This window comes from Crinia signifera, chromosome 8 (assembly GCF_055691185.1).
Source record: "Crinia signifera chromosome 8, ASM5569118v1, whole genome shotgun sequence".
Lineage (NCBI taxonomy): Eukaryota > Metazoa > Chordata > Amphibia > Anura > Myobatrachidae > Crinia > Crinia signifera.
Genome location: NC_139224.1, coordinates 124,049,146 through 124,073,066, shown reverse-complemented (window position 1 = coordinate 124,073,066; position 23,921 = coordinate 124,049,146). Strand labels below are relative to the sequence as shown.

General features: G+C 41.5%; 1 long non-coding RNA gene across 10 annotated transcripts in view; it reads left to right on the top strand.

The window, feature by feature from the left end:
- LOC146026446 (uncharacterized) overlaps positions 1-21,575 on the top strand; it is a 94,283-nt gene extending 72,708 nt beyond the window's left edge. For 6 of the 10 annotated variants that reach the window (XR_014454456.1, XR_014454453.1, XR_014454455.1 and 3 more), the window contains 2 exons: positions 11,202-11,299; positions 18,335-21,575. This is a non-coding gene — a long non-coding RNA (uncharacterized LOC146026446). The other 4 variants (XR_014454458.1, XR_014454450.1, XR_014454459.1 and 1 more) reach the window with 4 other exon arrangements.
- Positions 21,576-23,921: the final 2,346 nt, after the last annotated feature.

The following is a 23,921-nucleotide window of genomic DNA, read 5'->3' as shown; positions in this document are numbered from 1 at the left end:
AGACGTCCGTAAACGGTGGCGTACGCTCTGTTGTACGCCAGTTGTCGGAGTGTAAGGGCTGGTCCGTCCGTGTACGTTGGCGTACGCTCAATTGTACGCCACTCCCCTTCGACGTTGTTTCTGGCCGTACGTATGCGGCTGATTTGTGGATGGACTTAACCCCAACGGCCGCGTACGGAGAGCGTACGTTAATAGTGAACGTACGCACGTTTGGCCGCTCCGATCAGAATAACCTCCTATGTGTACTGTTATATATTTAAAACCATGATAGTACATAATCTGATACTATACTGTACCTCGGCTTAGTATAGTCAAAGTTTAACTAAAGGTTCTAGATTTGTAAGCAAATATAGGGAAGGTTTTCAAAGAATATTTAAATACTGCATTCTCCTTTATCTGCATTCTCCTTTATCCCAGATGAGCATTCCATTAACAATATTGGGGTAGATGTATTAACCAGCGTTAAGTGTGTATTCCGCATTCAACGCTAGTTATCTCGAGGGCGTTAACATTTTAAAAAAATGTATTAAGAATGCACTTAACATGCACTAGGGACATCCCGCAGCTTAACGCTTTGGTGGCTTTCCCCTTCTATCCCCTGCCTGTTTACGGCCTGGGTGATGTGTGATTGGCTGTCAGGCATACATCGACAGTTATACTGCTCCACCTGCTTTGCCAGCCCCTGGCTAGCATTGTCCTATTCTCACAGCAGGGACTTTGCTAACCCTGCTGCTCGCTCCGGGCTGCGCTCGAGATCTCACAATAGCGAAATCTCGCACATGCCCAGTGAGCAGTCAGAAACAGTGCGTCACTCTGAACTGATGTGCTGTCTCCAAGAGGTGACATCACCGAAGCGGGGAGTTTGTGATTCCCCACTTCGGTGGACAAGATGTTAATACATCCTGTTGGTGTCCCTTCCTGCTTTTCTTATTTAATGAGGCGAAGCAGGAAGTGTTATAGTGACGTGATAAGTTCCGCTATAATACATCTACCCCAGTGAATCTTCTCTTTCTCACTTGGGGCAGGTGTATTAAGCCTGGTGAAGTGATAAAGTGGATATAAAGGGGAAGGTGATAACAAACCAGCCAATCAACTGCTGTAATTTTTAAACACAGCTGATTGACTGGGGTATTATCCCCTAAGACTTTATCTCCACTTTATCACTTCACCGGGCTTGATACATCTGCCCCACAGTTGGTACACCTGCTGTTTGGACATCAGTAGAGAAAAAGTCTTGTAAAATACTGTACCGAGCATACTGATACCAAGTAAGACTATTTGGTCTACTGATTAACACCAATATAATCAACATATCGCCTGGCTCAGCAGCAAAAAAACTTGGAAGGCCCCTAAAATGTATCACATAAATATATAGAGCGGCATAAATTAAGCAATGTTACTAAATAAACCATTCACGATTAATAGCCATTTATAGCCTCATGATCTGTTTTGCTGAAAACTAAAGTCTTTCCTAATGGAAAGTGCTAATGCAAATTTGGTATCTCTGTTGAGTGGTGTTGAATCACAGGAGCACCCACCCCTGTAAGAAATCACACCAGGGCATGCATTGAAAAGGCTGTCCCCTAGTATACAACGTATGCCCAATTTCACCTACACTGCATGTACAGACCCGCTGTGCGAATGCCTTTGGTGAGTATCACACTCGCTGAGGCGTTCACATGAGTAGGGTAGAGAGGGGGCGGGCAGCGGGTGCCTAGAGGGGAATGTAGGCATGGTGTTCCCTGCTCAGGGCAGGTGGCTGATGTCACATGACATCAGCACCCACCTTATCTTTGTCGGATTCAGCAGATAGCGGCGGAAATAAAAGTCAGTTTTCACTGACTTTTATTTCCGAAGGGAAGCAAACTCTTCTGATGGTCTGTGACCACAGAATGATTCGGTAGCATACGAGGGGATGTGTTTGTGTACATCCTCTCACATGGTACTGAGGGGATTCGCAGGTCGGCGGGGGGGCAGGCGTAAATTCGCTGGGCGGGCAGCATTAAGCCGCTCACTAAGCAGCAAACAAACACTGCTTAGCGAGTGGTACTGAATCATGCCCCTAGAGTAATCTAAACTCACCTTTTTTTATAATTTCTTAAATGCAGTACGTCGACTTAATATCAGCTCTTTGGGGTTGCAGATCCTGCAAGGGTCATTGGTAGTGAAATAATCTGTTTACACAGATTCATTTATTTTATTTATTTACAGTTTCTTATGTAGCGCAGCAGATTCCTTTGCACTTTACAATTGTAGACAGTGATAAAACAAACTGGGTAACAACAGACAGACTTGGAGATAAGATGGCCCTGCTGTACGCTTACAATCTATAGGGATATAGGAGGGAAACACAAGGACAGACACCAGCAGAGGCGTAACTCTGGGAGGCAATGGAGTCATCTGCCGCCGGGCTCCTGCTCCCAATGGGGCACCTCTCCTCACCTGCGAGTTTGAGTGGGATTATTGAAAGCAGTCGATATAATTTATGTAGCTGACTCCTCCTCCTAACATCTTTTTTGCAAGTTTCACACCCTGTATTCGAACCAATGACCTGTATTACTGGAGACAGGCACCTCACTGATTTTGGGGGCACCAATATTTATCTTGCCAAAATTAGTCCCCCCAAAATTAAAGTAAACCAAAACAATTAAAACTTTCAAATTAATATAAAGATAAAAGCATTGAAGACAAAATAAACCTATTTAAAAAACTTTATAGGATATCTGGACTCGTGTCCAATCAGATGATAGATGAAAATGGGTAACACTCAGAGTTTTGATTATACAAACCAAGGGCAAACAGCCATATGGGAAGGACTTGACCCTGCACATAGAACACCATAGACAATGAAGGGTTGGTTCTCAAGGCAGTCTATTGGAGTTTATATTGAAGATAAATATTTATACCAATGACAGCCAATCACATTGCTCACAGGAAATGAATGACACATGAAGCAGTTCCTCCCTATGGAGCATTTTGTTTATAAACACAAAAGAAAAAGAGAGAAACACTCTTGAGAAACACTGGGTATCCAATTATCAGCGAAAATGTTATTTTTTTTACAATTATCCCTCATGTTTCACATATATTTTTTTAATTAAGAATCCAATTATTGTAGGTGTAACATTAAAAAACGATGCTTTATGAGGCAGGCAAAGTCGGGGCTTTTTGGGTCAATAGGATAGCCCAGGGCAATAACATTACATACTGAATAGAATATATGTTCCAAAGGAAACACCAAAATTGTCCATGAGATACGGATGAGTTTTTGTGGTTATAGAACTGACCTCGCACAAATTCACTCTACACCGGTTGAACCCTAAAATTAAAATGATTTAACAGTAGTAAGGTCCTAATTTGGACTATTATGAAAATATCAAAATATATTTTTTCATACTGACACTTTATTAGGGTAATGACTATGGTTAAGGGCATCAAAAATTATTAAGCTTAGAGAATTTCAGTTTGGCCACTTAATGTCTAGGAAAATGAATGTTTGAAACAAATCTCTAAATTTCAAATCGATATAAAGAAATTCTTAGATTACCAATGCTGATACTCTATAGCAACATGATTCAAGAAATTCTGGGAACCACTGAATGTATCAAAGTAACAATTACTGTCTGTGGAAAGCACTGTAGCGTACTCCTGCATACTGAGAATTATAGTATCACTTTTGTCAGAAGACACAGACTCTGGCTTTGGCACTCACAGAAAATGGGGGTGACACGTTCCCATTTTTTTTTTAATTGCCTAGTGCCTCCACTTTCCTGTCCCCATATGGCTGCAGCCTGTCAATCAGGCTGTGTTAGTCGGGTACTTTCACCATGATCAAATGACTTATTCTGCACATGCTCTGCATGTGTCCTTTACACGGGCAGATCCAGGAGAAAATGACAGGGGGGCACCATGATAGGAGAGGGTTTGGGAGGGGGAGGGTGTTAGTGGTGCCAGTGTACATGCTAAGGGAGCGGCGAGAGAGAGGAGAACAGAGAGAGGGCGGGAATGGGATTAAAAATAGGCCCTGGCATTTAAAGTACACAGGCCCACCTTGGCGACAAAATTGAAGGATGTAGTTGTGCGCGCGTCGAAGGCGCGCTCCGGAAAAGGGTGTGTGTCCCTGAGTGTAGTGTACCACACCATATACAACTTCTACACATTATGCAACAAAATACTAGACCCCATTATTCTTCCCCTTGCACATGATACCAAATGGAATGAGCCAAAATTCACATAATGCCACATGGATTGTGCCAAAATTCATATAATGCCACGTGGATTGAGCCAAAGTTCACATAATGCCACACGTACAGTATTGGGCCAAAATTCATATAATGTTACATGGATTGTGCCAAAATTCACATAATGCCACACGAATACAGCCAAAATTCATATAATGTTACATGGATTGTGCCAAAATTCACATAATGCCACACGAATACAGACAAAATTCATATAATGTTACATGGATTGTGCCAAAATTCACATAATGTCACACGAATACAGCCAAAATTCACATAATGCCACAGAGATTAAATCAAAATTCACAATATGCTTCATAAACAGGGACATTGCGCACCAAAAGCGCGCATTAAAAATTTACACCATAATGCCCATTAAATGTTAAGCCACACAGCATAATGTCCATTATGTATTATGCCAAACACCATAATGCCTATTAAAAATTATGCTACATAAGTGCTGCTTACCTACATGCTCATTGCCAAGGGTTCCATGCTCATTGCCAGGGGTTCCATGCTCATTGGCATGTGGGATTACATGCTCATTGCCAAGGGTAATACATGCTTGCGGTAACTGGGGGACAGCCACCGCCAGGCAGAAGTGACAGCCATTGACAGCCAGACAGAGAGCGGGGGCTACCCGGCTGTATTCAGAGCACTGCAGGTCCCGGCTATTTGAAATACTACCCCTTTCACACCAGAAAATGCAGGGATTTACCAGGGAATATTGTCCCAGGATCATGCAGGGACATTTCCGGTTTGGCCCCTTTTACACCAGCCTAGTAACTGCATTTTCTGGTGTGAGGAGGAGAGAAAACAAGCCCCCCCCCTCCCTTTAACCGGCTATCTTGTTTAACCGGCTATATCTTTGGAACCAACTGACCCATTTACATGAGTAAATCATATTGAAGAACTTTTAAGTGGGCTTCAAATGATTTTGGTCCCATGAAACTGGGACCAAAATCTGCCAGAGTAATCTGCCCTCAAAGAACATGAACAGCTATGAAATTACATTTCAGAAATAAAAAACTTACCCACAAGATCTCCGGAACCAATTGGCCCATATGGACCTGCCTGATATCAAATTGAAGGCCCAGCGATTTGGGTTCGAACGAGTTTCTGTAATGCCGCGGGGTGAAATAGCAGCCGTCATAACCGGGTGGGGGTCAGAATTATCCGGTCCCATGTTATCCTATGGGGAAAATGTTGTAGCTTTGTCTGGCAATATCTCCGGTGCCCGGGGGGATAGCGACACGGGGCTGGGCTCATTGGAAATCCCCGGTCCTCAGCTCTAAAACGCATATAAAGGACTATGGGCAGATTCAGGAGGGGGGCACCCGGGCATGTGCCCCCCCCCCCTGAATCTGCCCATGGTCATTTATATGCGCACATTACACCCACCATCTCATTTGTACATAAACCACTGAGTACATATCTGAATCAGGACCAGAGTTAGGACTCCTTCTACAATAACCTCCTAATTCCCCAGCCAAAAATACAGAGGGGGTGGGAATAAAAAACGGAGAAAGTGTAGTACATCTTAGCATAATAATTAGTTGCTGCTTTTTCACTACATCATACACATCAGCCTTCAGCTTGAATAATTTTGCCATTTACTATATAATGAAGCCGCAAATTACTGAAATTTGTAGCATATTTGGTTGGATGCATAAACCTGGAAAATGCAGCCAAACCTCAAAAAAAAAAAAAAATATATAGTTTTCCGAGGCTTGGCTGCATATTGCAAATGCACCATGTGCCAGATTCCGTCTTCAGATGGCATTGTGCTATTACAGTATTTGGGTCTTCTAGATGTATACACTGATAATATTCATAAGAGTCATAAACCCTGGTCAAAAAGTCTTATCAACAAAAGGAGATTTCTTACAGCAAGAGCTGTCCTTTGGGACATTCTTTAAGCATACGGCATTAGTAAACGCTGTTATTCTTGTGAAGAGTGGTGGGTTACATCCCACCCATATAAGTTATTATAAAACATTTGGTACTTATGTAATATCTGGGCTCCCATTTTTCTTATGAGACCGCTTCCCCTCGCCACGCTTCGGGCACGGTGGCTCGCTGCGCTCGCCACACTATATAAAATCAACTCCATGCGTAATTGGATAGTAGGGGTATGAAAACATGGGGTGCATTTAACATGGGAGCCCAGATAATACATAAGTACCAAACATTTTTATATCACAGTTACATATGTTGTTAACCTTTACATTGCCAGGTAACAGATAAGGTACACAGCAACTCCAAGTTGGTGAATGACTTCAGTTGGGGAGGTTTTGAGTAAAAGCCTAGCGTTTTTCCTTATACCAGCTATACAACACCACAGATAGCAGCACAGAAATGTGAGTAACCACAAAACAGGTTGAGTATCCCTTATGCGAAATGCTTGGGACCATGAGCATTTTGGATAATGGATTTTTCTGGTGTTTGGAATATTTTTTTTTTATATACTTACCTGGTCCCCTGGTGGTGCCCCAATGGTCCCCCGGTGTCCCCCAGTGTCCACGGCGACCTTTAGGAACCTCTTCAGTGGTCCCAGAGGTGCATTGCATGAGTGTGAGAGCGCGCCGGTGACGTCACTGGTGCACTCGCACAATGCACCCCTGGGACTGGAGATGCCACTGAAGAGGATCCTGAAGCCCGCCGTGGACACCGGGGGACATGGTAAGTATGAAAAAAAGGGTCAGGGGGGGGATTAAATATTCTGAAAAACCACTGTTTTTGAAATATTTAGTTTTTTGGATATGTGGTTAAGGGATACTCAACCTGTACTAATAATAATAATAATAATAATAATAATAATAATCCTCATCTTTATCCATGAAAATATTGTAAGTACAATTTCAAGTATAATTACACTTTTAAAAACCATTTTTAATACCTATATTCTGAATATATAAAAGCAAGTCATTATCTTTGTAAAATGTTGAATACACCCAAATTAAATGGACTGCAAATTCTTCTTTAGCAGACGCTTATGTTACAACAAACTCAATAGGACATAAAGAGAAAAAAAAACTAGAATATGCTGTGGGCAAAAGCATGGAAAATGTCAGTCACCAAGACAGTAAGTATAAGGTGCCGAGAGCTCTCTACATGAGCATTAAAAATGCTTGGGGCACACAAGTAATTAACAAGAACAAATGAGAAGATATGAAAGGGGAAGAGCATTGATATGTGTTTTGGGCTGCAGTGGGAGTAGACTAAAGAGGACAAAGCTTATGAGGCATTAGCAAAAATAAAAAAAATAAGTACTCCATTGCAATTTGAAATAATTGGAGTTAGAAAAAATTTACATATTTGAAGAGAAATATTTAAACATTTACAAAAAATATCCATCTTTTTAATTTACCCATGTGAATTCCCAGTTCCATAGTATCATGTTGATAATAACTCAGCCAGTTATGCTGAGAACCAAATTATTTTATCCTTTCATCTGTCTTAAATACATTTTAATAGCTGAAATGAGATCTTTCTAAATATTGTGACTGCTGCTTGAGCAAATTGTATTTACAATTTGGAGACAAGTGGATTACAATATTATATAAATCAATGTATCTATGATAAAACATATTCTTCCCATAAGTTCAGTCATTCTCAGGTTGGGAGCCGTAGTACTTGGTTTGCAAAAAAACACTTGATAATGGGTTGGTGGTCCATGACCAAATAAAATCAATTATGGTCAAAGTATATTCAAAACCAATGCTAGACTAGTTTTTCACTCCTGCAAGAAGATTACTTGAGCTTGATGATATACGCTTGAAGACAAAAACAGCAGTAGTCATTCAAGGGGGTTCCTCAGATAAGGAGATGATGTGGGTGGTTCTGGCGCTTCTTAACTTACATAGTTACATAGTAGATAAGGCTAAATAAAGACTTGCATCAATCAATTTCAATCTAGGTTTTATTAGATAATCCCTTGTTATATGGAGTGTATTCTGATATTTTAAAAGACAGATTATGATTCTTATTTGTACCCCTGGATGTTTTTAACCAATAAATGTTTGTCTAACCTTATTTTATATGTATTTTTTGTGTCAGCTGACACCACCTCACCAGGAAGAGAGTTCCATAGTTTAGCTGCCCTGACCATGAAAAAATGTTACCTTCTAAGGGAACAACATTTTTTCTCTTCTAATCTAAACTAGTGCCCACATGTCCTAGAGTCCTTCCTTGCATTAAAAATGATGTTTGACAGTTCCTTATATTGGCCCCTATGTCTGTCTGGCAAGAATTTACTTAAGATTTTTAAATTTTTATGGTAGAAATGTTGTGCAAGGCTTTGATATTTCTATATCTAATTAAACATGTTCTATTTTATAGACATACAATTGTGACTGTCGATATCAAAATGTCTAGACTTTTTATTATTATTTTACGTTTGGCTTATGCCATTCGCTTCAATGTTAAAGTGTTTTTCTCCTCTCTGCTACAAAATGTCCATTTCAGGATTTTGGCATAGAGCTGTCATGTGTATCTGTCCCATCTTTCATGTGTAAGCCGTTCCTGCACTGGCATGTTACAGAACAGTCAAATCAGTTACAGTTTCACCACATGAGGTACTTCCAGACTGCCAGCGTCAGTGATGAGTGAAAGACCCTAACGTACACTTCTGTGTATGTAATCGTAATGAAGAAATGGAAGGTCTGAGAAGACAGTGAAATTTCATGCAAATCAAATTTAGCGACACGTTACTTCACACAGGTGCAAAGTTCAGGTGATCCAATCTGCAAGTTCTCTTTTGTTTTGCAATCTGTGGAATGCATTTGTAAATCCACATCTCATGAAATGTACAGCCAATGTGTAGATCAGAAACAAATGACAGTCACTCCAGATTTCTGTGTGGTGAGGTTGTGGGGAGGTACGAGAACAATCAAATCCACAGACAAAATCTGATTACAGCAAATATTCCTTTGATTACTCTTCTGCTATCTAAAAACAGATAATACAGCAGATGTACACTGTGTATAGATACAGTGGCATATTTATAATGGGTGCAGTGTGCACCTTTCACATGGGCCCCTGTGTCCCAGGGAGGCCCAAACCGCACATTCATCTAACCCCATCTTTGAAATACTTACAGTACCATCCGGAATTCAGTGATGGAGGCAGCAAAGCTACAGAAATCACTGGAAAATTGGCCGCCATGCCATTTTTCCTGTGATCTGTGCATGTGTAATAGAGTCTGAGCGTTCTAGTGATGAGAATTGCTGGAAAAATGATCTGCGCATGTACAGTATGGTCTGAGTGCTCAGACCCTACTACTCCGTGTTCTCCAGATAGGGAAGAGGTGGCATGGGCAGAGCCTGTATGGGTATATAGAGATAGATAGATAGATAGATAGATAGATAGATAGATAGATAGATAGATAAATAGATAAATAGATAGATAGACAAATAGTTATGCACAGGTAAGTCCATATATACTGTATTTGGATGCTGAGACAATTTTCAGTATTTTTTTTTGTTCTCCAAACCATCTTTAAAAAGTACAGTTACTGTATATAGTAAATTATGGTTTTAAAGTGCAGACTAACAGCTTTACTTTGTGAGTATTTACATCCAAAATTAGAGGAAGGGTATAAAATTAAAGTTGTTTAATATGTAGTCCCTTATTTTTAAATGGACCAAAAGTTCTTATCTGCTGTCAAATTCTATGTTTCTATGTAATTGGATAATTAACCGAAATGCTGTTTCATAGAGGAATTATTTTGGTATTTCTTCATCAATTAAGCAGGACATGATTTGGAGTTGTTTCCAAGTATGGTATTTGCATTTGGAAGCTTTTGATGTGAACCCCCAATATTTAGTTAAAAAACTCTCAATGCAAGTGAAAGAGGCCACCAAGGGCTGGAAGACAAAAACATTCCATCAGAGAGATAGCAGGAACCTTAGGAGTGGCCAAATCAACAGTTGAGTACTCCCAAGGGGTGAAGCCGGGTGCTGCACTATAACATTATGTGCAGCACATGGCTCCTGTCAATGTGTAGTAGCCAGCACTTCAGCCACAGCATTCCCTGGAAGTAGCCTGCACCTCTCAGACTCCCTTAGTAGCAAAAAAACAAGGGTACTGACTGTGAGGTCATACTCCTTCCAAGGTGCACTATGGAAGGTGGATAGATAGAGTGCAGCACCAGGTGTCATAAGGGCATATGACAACCCTGACAAGAGACCATGGGCCGAATTCATTATGGATCAGAAGGGGACGATTTGGCCCCGTTTTGATGGTGGGGGATCTGTGCATGTGCATACAGTATTTAGGCATGTGCAGACCCCTTGTGCGAACACCTTTGGTGAGTATAACACTTCCCGTGGTGTTTGCACGGGCAGGGGAGGGGATCATGCAGGGGGCAGCATCATGGGAATGCCCAGTTTTTAAGGGTGTCCCCATGAAAATGCTGGGCGTTCCCCCGAGCCAATGACTTCTCAGGGTGGGCGGATGACATGACATCAGCACCATCGCTGACTTCGGCGTTCTCCCATGGAAATAAAAGTCAGTTCTGACTGACTTTTTTTATCGAAGGGGAGAGAAATCATTCGATAGTCGGCGACCACGAAATGAATTCTCTCCCCTTCGACTGCATGCGAGGGATGGATTAATTGAAGTTTAGTTAAATATTGCACCCAAAAAAAAAAGAACAGTCGCTGTAAGTGACGCTGGCATTTTTTAACGGACATTTTGAGGATCTCTCGAAGCAACAATGGCACTTAAAAGGTTAATAAAAAGGTTTGCTTGCCAATTTTCACACCTATATTGACAAATTTCCCTGGAATTCAAGGGGTTAAGCAACTGAGTGAGTGCCTAACCAAGACCACATTTATTGGAACTTTTCTGAATAAGCTGCTTTCTGGTGTTTTTTTTTTTTTTTTGTAGTAAAATCTTATTTTTTTAAATCTTCCAATTGTATAGAGTTATAATATTGTCATCATTGCTTATTTATAGATCTGATGGCATGTTCCTGCATGGCTTCCAATAGCACTGGGTCACTAATGTTTATCGATGATGTGACAGAAGACAGAAGCCGTTGGATGAATTCAAAGGTGTGTAGAGATAAACTGCTTAGATTCTGTCAAACTCTGCAAAGTTGCTTGGACGGAGTTTCACGGTAAAGATGGACCTTGGCCCAAAACATACTGGGACAACCCACGAGTTTTTTGAGTAAAGTAGTGTAATCTTCTGTATTGATCGGGAGTCATTCACCCGATTTCAAATGTTCCAAGCATGCATTTCACTTGCTGAAGACAATGATAAGGGCTGAAAGACCCACAAACAAATTACCTCTAAAGACTTTGGCAGGAAAGACCTGGCAAACCATAAAAAGGAGAAAATCCAGCAATTAGTGATGTCCATGGGTTGTAGACTTCAAGCGGTCATCGCCTACAAAAGATTCTCAACAAAATGTTATTTATACTTATGTTTATTTGTCTAATTACATACAGTATGAGCCCATGAAAACAGGGGAAGTATGTGTATACTGTACAAATTGTTGCTATTCCTGAATGTTTCATACAATATTTTTGTCCTACCCCTAGAATTAAAGTGGAAAATTTTCTTATCAATTGCATATTCATGTAATTTCAAATCAAATGTGGCAGAGCCAAAATGTAGAAGATTGTGTCAGTGTCCTAATACATTTGTGCAGGTATAATTTACCCTTTACATCGTAATGCAATATTTTGTTTTTGCTTCCAGTGGTGTACCCCCCCCCCCCCTTTACTGGCTTAGTGACCCAATTGCAGTACATGACACTGTGTGGTCGATCCTATTACACCCGAATGGGTGTAGGGGTACAAGCAATTTTCACTGAATTCTGTCCTGCGAAGGATGCGAGTTAGGGTTAATTCAGGTGCCGTTTTCAGCATTAAAACAGCACCCGAATGGAAACTCGCACTTTTCGGGGGTTAATATGATAGACTCCTGTGATGGGCAGTGAATTCCCTTTGGAAATACTACATGCCAATTACACACAGGACAGGCAGTCCCAGGGGGCGGTGAAGGCGAGAGTCAGTAAGTGACAAGGAGGAGGTGATGGGGAGAGGCAGTGGGTGACAGAGATAAGCAGAGGATGATGAGAGACAGTGAGTGAAATATAGAAGGGCACTAGGCTGGATGAAAAGGGGGCAGGGAAATGGTGGTGGGAGGGGGAAACTTTGACTGGACTAGCTGGGAGTTCTTGCTGAGGGGCAGTTAGATGGGGTAGTGGAGTGGTTGGGGGAGGGAAGGGGGGAGACAATGGGAAGGCAGAGTTAGAGACATTGAGATAGGGGAGGTTAATGTGATAAAAAGGAGACACTGAGCTCGATGGGAAGTGGCAATAAGATAGGAGTTGAAGGAGGAACTTGGCTTAATGAGGGGGGAACACTGTGACTGGACTGTTGCATAGTACCTGCTCCAAACAGAATTGGACATCGTACATGTGTTAGTGGTTTGGAAATGTAGAGTGAGAGCTGAACAAATGAGCTGCATAGGTGGAATTTGTTTTCCACATATTTTGTGTTGCAGCTCTCTCTCTCTGCAATTCCAAAACCTCAGCACACGTTCTATATACTGTACAATGCTAATATATTTGGCACAAAGGGTGAGATTTAATATGATGAGAGTTTCAGAAAGTGAGAGATTTGGTGAGAAATCTCCAGTTTTTTTAAAGCGGCAATCATTTACACGGCAAAATCAAACTGGTTTAGCAGTGTAAATGATTGCCACTTTAAAAAACTGGAGATTTCTCACCAAATCTATCACTTTCTGAAACTCTCATCCTATTAAATCTCACCCAAAGAGTGTGTAGCAAATAAAAATACACATTACTTATATGATGGTCTTCAGTTGTAGGAAATCCCATAGTCTGGAAGATGCCTGTTTGTGTAGAAATATGTAATCATCATACAGATGGAGCAGCTCTCATTAGAGCTGCTCCTGGCGATCGAATCACCAACTACCAGCCGTCATCCACCAGAAGAGGGCACGTTTGCACAAGACGCTTATGCACCCCATTCTGATGGTGCCCTCTGCCGCCCTCTGCAGCTCCCCCAATGCCCCCAGCAGCTGTCCCCAGCTCCCCCTAACCCTGCCCATCTCCCTGCAGTGGAGACTGGCAGGGAAAGTGCTCCCCGCCACCATGTTGATGGGGACACGCCTGTACCCGTCAGATGGAGCTACGATCACCAGCTAAGGGAATCTGGCAATTCCCAGCACTGGCTGAGAGGCGCTCTATCTGTACCACAGACCTGTGTCCCGTATACCCTCTAGCCCCCAGCACTTGTATCCCTCCATCATCCTGCTCCGGGTCCCACCCATCCTCGTCTCTATCCAGCTACATGCTCCCTTTGTCACTCAAGCATTGTGCCCCCAGCTTCCTGCTCACTGTGTCACCTCCTACCCCATCTCACTTTCGTTTACTGCCTCACTTAAGCTTCCTGACCCCCCATCTTTCCAGCCTCTGATCCCCCTACTTACTACCTCCAATCCCCACAATCTTTATAGCTGTCTGCCCTTTTCTCTTTGAGACTAAAGCCCTCTTCTTAGTAGCCTTCTGTCTTTGCTGCCTCCTGTCTCCCCATCTTTCCTGCCGCCTTCTCTTTGCTGCATCCTTCACACCCATCTTTGCAGCTTCCTGCCCCCTCTCTTTGTAGCCTCTTGCCTGTCCCCTATCTTTGTAGCCTTCTACCCCCCATTTGCTACCTTTACTCCTCTCCTCCTAGGTCAGTGATGGCTAACCTTTTCAGCTTGGTGTGTCGAAAATCGAAAAAAGGTGTAGCCTTCCTCAAATCGCGTGTCAATTCAAGAAATATCAATAATTTGGTGATATTTGCAGCCATAATAAAGATCAGCCATAATAAAGGCCCCACGCTGTCCCCCCTCACATCAGCCCCACATTGTCCCCCATCACACCAGCCCTACACTGTATTGTCCCCATCACACCAGCCCCACAGTGTCCATTACAACAGCCCCTCACTGTCCCTCCATCACAACAGCCCCTCACTGTCCCCCCATCACAACAGCCCCACACTGCCCCCCCATCATAACAGCCCCACACTGTTCACATCACACCTTGTCCTTTCTGTCCCCCTGTCCCTTTCAGAACATATAATACAGGTACAAACAATATATACTCAGTGGGGTAGGGGGAATGGTGCACTGCTCACTGTCTTCTACTGAAGATCCTTTATGGCTGCCACCACTCCCCCAACTCCCCTTACACAGTGGAGGGGTTCAGCATTACTGAGCGGGCAGGGTCGAGGACACAGTGAGTGGCAGCGTGCAGAGAGGGGCGGGCAGCGACTGCTGCAGCGGGGACTGGAAGACAAACATTTGAGCCAGCAGAGCTCTATGCAGACCCCATTGCCAGCGCTGTATGTTCACCAGGGCAGTCCCAGCTCCCAGGCCACTACCACTCCGTCTCCCATGACCCAGCCATCAGCGTCTCCTCTTGGAAGGCTAGATCTTCTTCTTCCAGCAGACAGGTGACGACCCCCTCTATCCCCTTCCAGTTGGCGGTGCAGCATGTGTGCTGGCTTAGTTGCTTTCCTTGCGCACTTCCGGATTTTCACTCTCCGCACACCGGTTGGTCAGATGCGTGTCAGTCAAAGTGACTTGGCATGTCATGAGTGACATGTGTGTCATAGGTTAGCCATCATGGTACTAGGTTGTCCCCTCCCCCATAGCATTGTCATGAGCTCCTTTCCTCCATACCCCCATAGCAGTATAATTATCCACCATTCATATCTTACCTTTGCATACCCCCCAACATCTGAAGGGCATAAACTCAGAAAGGGTTGTGACCATGGGTAAAGGGGGCATGTCCATGCCCACTTTCCTATACTTTCAATGAAGAGTCAGAGTCCCAAGGGGCAGAGTCCTGCAGCTCTGTGCACTCTGCTTGCTTCCTCCTTCGCTCTCCTCAGTGCTCAGCCCCATCAGGCAGAAAGTGAAAGTAAACACACTTCCAGCCTATCTAGGCTGAACACCAGCTGTGTGCTACTGCTGCAGCTGCTGCTCCTGAGGTCTGCCCTCACCTCCTGGCTGTGAAAGCATACCCTCCAACTGTACCTAATTTGCCGGTACAGTACATTTTTTAACAGTCTGTACTGGCAAATAAAGACCGCACCGACTGTACCGATTTTTGGCATTTGTCCCGACTCCTCCTGGCTCCGGGCTCAGCTGTGGACCATTGGTGCACTATCCCCTGTATTTGGCCAACTCTTCCTGGCTCCGGGCTCATCTATCAGTCCTGTTGTGCTCTCCCCTGGCCAAGCACCAGTTCCCAAGGGTACATTGCGGGTCCTGCGCCAGCATGTGACGCGTCATGACGTCACACTCCAGCACCGCGGACCCGGCACACTCAGGGGAAGTGCTTTGCACACCGTGGGATGCAGTGGCCAGCATGACGGGGATCCGATGAGCACCTGCAGCCTGGTGAGCGGAGGCAGAGACCATGAAGCAATGCAGAAAGGAAGGTTGGCTACACTTTTTATTTTATTTTAAATGCTGAGTACACATTCGGAAAGGGGTGGCCATGCCCCCCTTACCAGTTACCACACCCACTTTACCACTGACCACGCCCCCTGTCTGGATGTGCACTAATTTTTGCCCTTCAGATGTTGGAGGGTATGTGAAAGGCACCCAGGAGCAAGAGGGGCCGTGCACTCAATGTACATTGCAGCAAAAGGGGATGTGGTGTGCGGTCTTTCATATGACTGCTTACCACTAATCCTCTACAATGGCGCTTCTATGGGGGGCCTTTAGAGGTGAGGACAAGGCTGGCCACTGGGAATACCAAGGGGGAGGAGTGACCTAATCTCTCCTCCTGTACCGCGGTGTATCTGTCATAAAAAAAAAAATTGGGGGGGGGAACAGGTCCCTTGCCCCTCCTGTTCTGATGCCTCTAGGGGGTGTTTCGAATGCAGTCCAAAATCACCCACTGTGGAACATTGGAGCAACCTAGTAATGACTCTGGGCATTAATGAAAACATTGGTCTTTATATGGAATACAGTATTAATATATAATAGTATAGATGATTTATAGTATGGACAATATCAAACATTTAAATAATATAAATAAATGGTCAGGAAAAAGTGAAACATACCATTATAAATAAATACACATACATAACAGAACCAGTATTGCCCTTTTTAAGCTCACATTCTTCCATCTCATGGTAAGGCTTATGTCTCATCTTCCTGGTAGCTACTCTCTGGTCTGATGCACTGATTGAGGACACAGATCCACACACATAAGAGGTAGAAGAAGCTATTACCACTAGGCATTTGCAGCAGCTCTGCACTGTCACTGATGTGCTGCCAGCTTTATTAATAATAATAATAATAATAATAATAATAATAATCTAAAGCTTTGGTATTGTTGTCATCATTTGAGCCACTTGCCAAGAGGAGGGGGGTTTCCAGGCAACTGGACACCCCCCTGCATTTGCCTATGCCCACAATGTGAAAAATTAACTAATCTCCAATCCCAGAGTTACTTATATATTAACTATGCTTTCTTTCTGTCCTTATTCTAGAATGTCTGAGTGTGATTTGCATCAGTGTAATACTGGTATTAGTCAAGCGTCTCTTGTAAACTCTGCATTCCGGCATTACTTATGATTTGTGCAGGCACTTACACTTCAGAAGATGGGAAAAAAACATACATACGAGGGTTATACTTTTCTAAGTAGTATAAACAGGAATGTAATATTTAATTTCCTGCTACTGAAGTACATTCCAAGGAATGAGCTAAATATAGTTATTATGCATGAATTTGGAAGATGTTTTACTGAAACCTCTCAGGGTAGATTAATGCTTTCTCTTTCCTTCACTCTATCAGAATGGGGATTTACAGACAACAGCTGCAACAAATTCCCCTGACTGAGAAGAATTACAAGTATTATCACCTAGATCATTAAACTGGGTTCATAGATTGCAGAACGTCTTCAATCAATTCATCTAAGATAACTCGAAGCCAGATGGACCCCCTTAGTGAAAACTTGACTTAATTGGCCAATAAGTGGCTGGAAAAGGTGCAGGCAATTTGATAGAATTACAGGCTGAGGAACTGATTATAGTTTGGAGAACTGCTCGGGGTAGACTGCAGGTCAGATTTTTTGGAGAGGGCTAACTTAATGTCCACTATTAAATGCCGCTGTGAAAAATGGTAGCACGCTTGGTGCTCAGATGTACGGAGTATACAGGTCACCTCTCACCTGATGGAAAGCGTTAGATGTACACATTTATCATCTGCTTGGCCTCATTCCTGCCTCGGTAACTGCCACAGATTCACATTCACTTTCTTGTGTTTCTATATTCCCTTGATTTTATTGGCATAACTAAAGCTTAATCTTAGTGAAGCAATACATCTCGCTCGGAAAAAAATACAAAAAAACAAAACACTTTTCTTCAATTATGTCCCAGGTGTATTTTTGGGAAAAGGTTAAAACACCAGCAAGTGAAAAATGTATAAATTATTTTGTTATTATTTTCAACTTGTTCTAGCCCATGCAAAAGAAGAAGTAAATGTTATTCTCCCCCAGTAATTTATCCTTCAGAACAAATAGTTTAGGAAAATGTCAGACTTTGAATATTTAACTCAACATCACTGTGCACTGGCAAATATTTACCCTGCTTCTTGTTTTAACAAAGAATCCTTAAGGGAATTTAGCCAGACAATATATTTTCTGTTAAACACTCCCAATGTACTAAAAAGGGTAAACCAGGAGAAAACAAACAGTTTATCTTTAGCTAATTATGCTGTAGTTACGAGCTAATGTGACTTGCGTGTCCTTAGACTTCTTATCAACAGATTGTACTTCGTAGTTAACAGTCGGAATGGGAGCCCTTTGCATCTATCTACAAATGTCACCGGATTTTATTTTTAAGGAGGTCATATTTGTAATTTAAAATGACTTCCCTTCACACCGTGACATATAAACCTTTTCCGTTTCTTGAAAGCATGTCACATTTCAAATGAAAATATATATTTTTTTATGCCATAAAAACACAGAGTATGTATTCCTGTGACAAACACACTGATTTCATGATGGTTCTTATTAATAAATAATTTCTCTTTCTATTTTTTATTATAGAAATATAGATACAGCGACGTATAACCAGAACAAGGGAAAGAGTTATCTTGTTATCTATCAGTGAAGAAAAATATTTCAACAAATTGTGTTGTCAGAATTCAAGGTAACTTAAAGGTTACAGAGTGGACAGGTGATAAATCAAGACCATATAAAGATTACAGAGAAAAATGCATTCTACAAACAAATGCAAATGTTTTTTTTAGATACTCGCTTTTCAGTTTTTTTAATACAAATATTGGTGTTTGACCATTGTACTGTACTAAGTGTTTTCGCACAAAGTTACAGTCTGTTACGATAGTGATAATATATAGAAACAACAGAATCTTTTATAGTCTAGAATTATTACAGATCTTTTCAGTTCAACAATTTAATATGCAATTTTTATATACATATAAAATAAGGAGCGAGAGGGTTGCTCCATAGTGCATACATGAAGTTTTTAATGGACACAACCAGGGCACATAACAACAACCAAAGATTGCTCATACCAAAATATTCAACACTGTGGGCTGGATTCCACACGATATACAGATGGAGACGCTTTCGTTAGAGCAGCTCCCGGCGCGATGATCGCCAATCGCTGTCCGCGCCGCCATGCGCTAGAATGGGGCATGCGCATGAGATGCTTGTGTGCTATATTCTCAGCAATGGGACGAACAAGCAAGTGGTCCCGCATCCACGTTCGCTGGCCCACCCATCGCCAAAGCTCACCAGCTAGTGAAATCTGGTGAGCGCTCGGCATGAACGAGGGTGGCTCCATCTGTATGTATATAGTTGATACCATACACAACAGCTCCACCAATGATCTGGGGCACAGTTAGGACCGCACAGTCCACGCCATCAGGGACCCGAACAGGAACAGAATCCGGAAGAGCAGGCCGGAGTAGTAGCGGCGAGCATCACCAAAGCCACGCCCTACTGTGTTTTGTAGGACACTTCATCAGAAGAAACTTCCTGTACATCCTAATATCTTGGCGCTTTTTCCTACCTATCCATTTACTATCCTAATATCTTGGCCCATGACTCGTTGTTCAGAACCATTGCTAGATTTTTTATTTTTTTTATTCAACCTTGTGTGCAAAATCAATCTACTTATCTCCAGGACACAACTGCTCTACTAACCAACTAGACACTAAAGAACATTCCCCTTTTATATAAGGTCTGTTTAGCCTATACACAAGTATTCCACATAAAGAACGACTATTAGCTACCAAACATTTAATTTAGACTGATTGCAACTATACTGGTACACAGAGTTCTTTTATTAAACTGGAGTTGACCTTGACTAGAATTTTTTTCTTTTTAACCCTTTCAGTTTTAACGTCTAGTAAGGCTCAATAGCCCTACCCCAGGCATGTCCAAACTGTGGCCCTCAGCTGTTGTGAAACTACACATCCCAGCATGCTTTGCCATAGTTTCAGCAAAAATGTGGCAAGGCATGATGGGACTTGTAGTTTGATAACAGCTGGAGGGCCATAGTTTGGACATGCCTGGCCTATGCTAATAGCAGATCCAATGGTGAGCCACTTTAAAATAAGAATATTAAAAATGTTCATGGTAGACCATTTTTGAATAATAACAAAAAAATTACTATTAATTCAAACCTTTAAACCAGACTGTTTGCATTGCAAAAAAAAAAAAACAATTTGTAATGCAAAGGGTTCTCCTTTCACACCCTTGTTCACTAATACACACATGTCCTTTATTGAACATCAAATACATCACTCCAGATTTGATATCTTTCATAAAGCTCTATACCCGCTATAAAGATGACACACTTCTATTATGGTCTGGTTATAAGGAACAGTTCGTTACATCTATGAATAAAATCAACTAAACGGATTGCCCCATTAAATTCATACTTGAAATGAAACATGAATTAGGCCCTTTGACAGAGAGGGGAAGCCCATCTCAGTTCTGGGCCCCATAGCAAATGCATTTCCTGCACCTATGTTAGCAATGCCCTTGGGTCAGACCATTGTCCCCATCAATAAAATTTTGGACTTTAGTTTGCAGTGCTAATTGGCTTGTGTGCCAATGTATTTTCCTTGGTGTTTTCATTGTTTAAGAATTCAAAACAAAGAATAGCCACTAAACTTAGCAGAAATGCAAAAGGAAATGATTGTCTGTAATAAAAAAATTATATTTTGAAGGCTAGTCAATACTTAAGGGGGCATTTTCTATCAGAGAAAATAAATTCTTATTTATTTGCGCTACACCTATCCACAGACTGATATGGAACCATGGCCATTATAATATCTTCCAATAAAGGTATTTTACAAAAGGATAAAACCTCAGTTTGAGTGCCCTGTAGTGATGGCAGTTGCCAAGTTTCATAGTAAAGTATATAAATGTACAGCCCAGGATGGAGCTTCTGTGGGGAAAGTAAAATGGTTTCCACAAGCCAAGGGGAGGATTTAATGGGCACTAAAATGTTGATTTGGACCTACAGTGCCTGTTTGTTTTAGGTGCAGTTCCTGCACTTGTGTGGTGCGATTATTTAGATGAATAAAGGGGTAGAGAGGCCACATTAATATCTCTGTTCCCTTCCTTGCAGGAGATGTGGTATTGTCCTGTGTAGGTTGGAGGTCTACTGATCATTTGAGCGGAATAATGACCTTGACTCCATATTCTTACAAACTATGTGATGTGATTTATTTGACAAACAGCTGACCATCATGATTCAGGCATCAAATACGATAGTGGCGGTGGTGCAGGGGCTGGCTTGCAGCTTTTACCCTGGGGGCAACGCAAGCAACCGGCCTACCCCCAACACTATTCTGACCTTCCCTAATATGCAGCACCTATTAGCATACAATAATATATAATGTAGGATAATGAACCCTGTAGTAAGTATATATATATAGCAAATGGGCGTCTTGTTGCCCATTGGGGACTAGATTCCAGGATTTAATAATAGCAAATCTTTATGGATGATTTGGAACTAAGCATGTTCTGTCTTCAGGAAATGTAGTGACAAACCAATGGCTCAGTAAATCTTTCCTTGTTTGTCACTATTTTTCCTGAAGGCAGGACAATTCTTAGTCCCAAAACTTCCAAAAAAAGATTTGCTATTCCTGGAGTGTTGCACCATGTTCTCTAATCCCTATGAGGCATCAAGAAACCCATATGCTGCATGAACTCGGCAAGGGCAGGTGAATGCATTATCATTGTGGAGTGCCAAACCAATTCAGCTCTATTTAATTACATGATACCACAGACGAAGGTCGCTTATACCCCTATCCACCCTTTGTTTATATATATATATATATATATATATATATATATATATATATCAACACATGTGTGCTCTCCTGAGGATCCAAGTGGCAAGTGACCACTTGCCACTTGGATCCTCAGGAGAGCACACATGTCCCATACTTAAGGGATTTTTTCCACAAAAAAGTTTTATGACCTTAGAAATTCATGGTTGAAAACTTATGGTTGAAAATCTAAACCTATGGATCAGATTACTCTGTGGATCTAATGAAATTTGATTTTAACATTGGACATGCTACCTATTAAGTTCTAGGAGAAAGTCCACCGCATTTTAAAGATGTTCTTCTGAAGGGAATTTACTACCTCATATAATGTCTATGTATAAATAAGGTTCCATCTGGGTAAAAAAAACCATTGGGCCTACACAGATAAACCCGGTTCCGTCTACTATCTAATAAGTCCCGACTCGGAAGGGTGTTTAACGTTACATTCTTAACAAAAAGATCACAAACCCCTGATGAAGCTTCTTACTGAGGCGAAACGCGTTGGGTATTTGATCACGTTTTCAAAATAAAAAGAAAAATTTCTTCAAAAGAACTACTCCAGAAGTGTATTTAATTTTATCACTGTTTTATTGCATATTTTACTGTATATGGTGTATGGACATTACAAAAACAGGGCGCTGAAGACACTATTGTGTGGTATATATATATATATATATATATATATATATATATATATATATATTCAGATCAAAATTTGAAGAAAGTAATAGAAAGTTTTAAGGACATGGTATAAAATTGATGCAATGACCGTATAGTGCAATACCATAAATATGGTAGAATTGAAGACTAGAAAATGCTTAAGGTGCCCACAGACGCATCTATCCCGGCGTGCGTTCTGTGCTTAACTAGCACACATCGCATCGTATGCCTTGTGCATGCGATGTGCATGCGATGTACATGCGATGCGATAGAAAGCTAGTATAAAAAGTATGTGCAGCACATACTTTTTGTACTGTGCGATGAGGTGCCGCAGGAGCGTGCACCCCATCGCATAGCATCGCACCGCCGGGATTGGTGCATGTGTGGGCACCATTAGTATAAAGACCATGTTGACATTTTTTGGTTTGTTATGTGATTTATGGTATGTTGTTGTATTTTATATAAAGTTTTTGTAAATTGTTTTGTCTGGAGCATTCACTAAACCAGAGAAAATTGGCCTGAACCATCTAATGTAGGAAACTGCAGACAATTTATGATACTCTGCAAAAATGAAGCCAACCTTTCCAATATCACAGACTGCCAATATCACAAACATCTCATATCTGTTTTCCAAAAGAAATGTTTCTTTTGAAAATTGTTCAATATCATTATTTCTTATGGTTAGAGTTATACATAAAGTAGAAAATTATAACACAAAGGGAAGATTGCTGCCTCCAAATAATTGTCCAATGTGTCTTCTGAAATCCGGATCCATTTGTCCAGAAAAGTTTTTGGTACTCTACAGGACACAGGTCTGCAGAATGCATTGTACATTCACCAGTGTTGCAAGACCAAGGAGATCAAGGAAGAATCCTATCCTTATAGCTGGGTACCAATACTATGAATTATGGCACCAGACTGTATTGGGATGGAAAATCAGCCCGGGAAATTTGTAGAAAGAAGCAGCGGTGTCTGTTGAGGGGTGGGGTCTGTTAAAAGGGTGGGATCCATCCTCATAGGGTCTGAGTTTGACACAATTGCAGTGTTTTTTCTTGCAGATGTGTTTGCGATGCTATGCTATTGTAATTATAATACTAATTCCTTGCTGCTATAGGTGGATGGGGAATAAAAGTGACCCTGGGAAAATTTTTAAAAAGTGTTCCCCTTACACACTCTCACAGGTGCCCCGAACCCACTGGGGATCTTTTTCTCCCTTTTTTTAAAATTCTATTGCCAATGCCCCAATGGTGAACACTGACAAATACAAGTGAGGGTAGGTATACAGTAGGTGGCAAATTAATAGACAAAGGGGTCTAATGCTACAGAAATAATATCAACATAGTGGAATAATACCCAAGGAATATAGAACTACTGTACAGTATAATTGGGCACTGAAGAAATAATAAGCAGTGTTTAAATAACAAAAAGACCTTGTTATTAGTCATGCACCCTAGTGCTTAACTCCACAAGCCTTGTGATAATGATCCAATACATTTGTAATGTTATGATTCAACTATAAAAGCATGAACAGACTCCCACATAAGTTCAAGCAAGAAAAAAACTGGTGAGTATGGGTCAACTTTCATATATGCCTACCATTCAGTTAATTAATTACTGAGCCAAGACAGTTCAAATTGTGAAATATATAGAAATATGGGTACTTG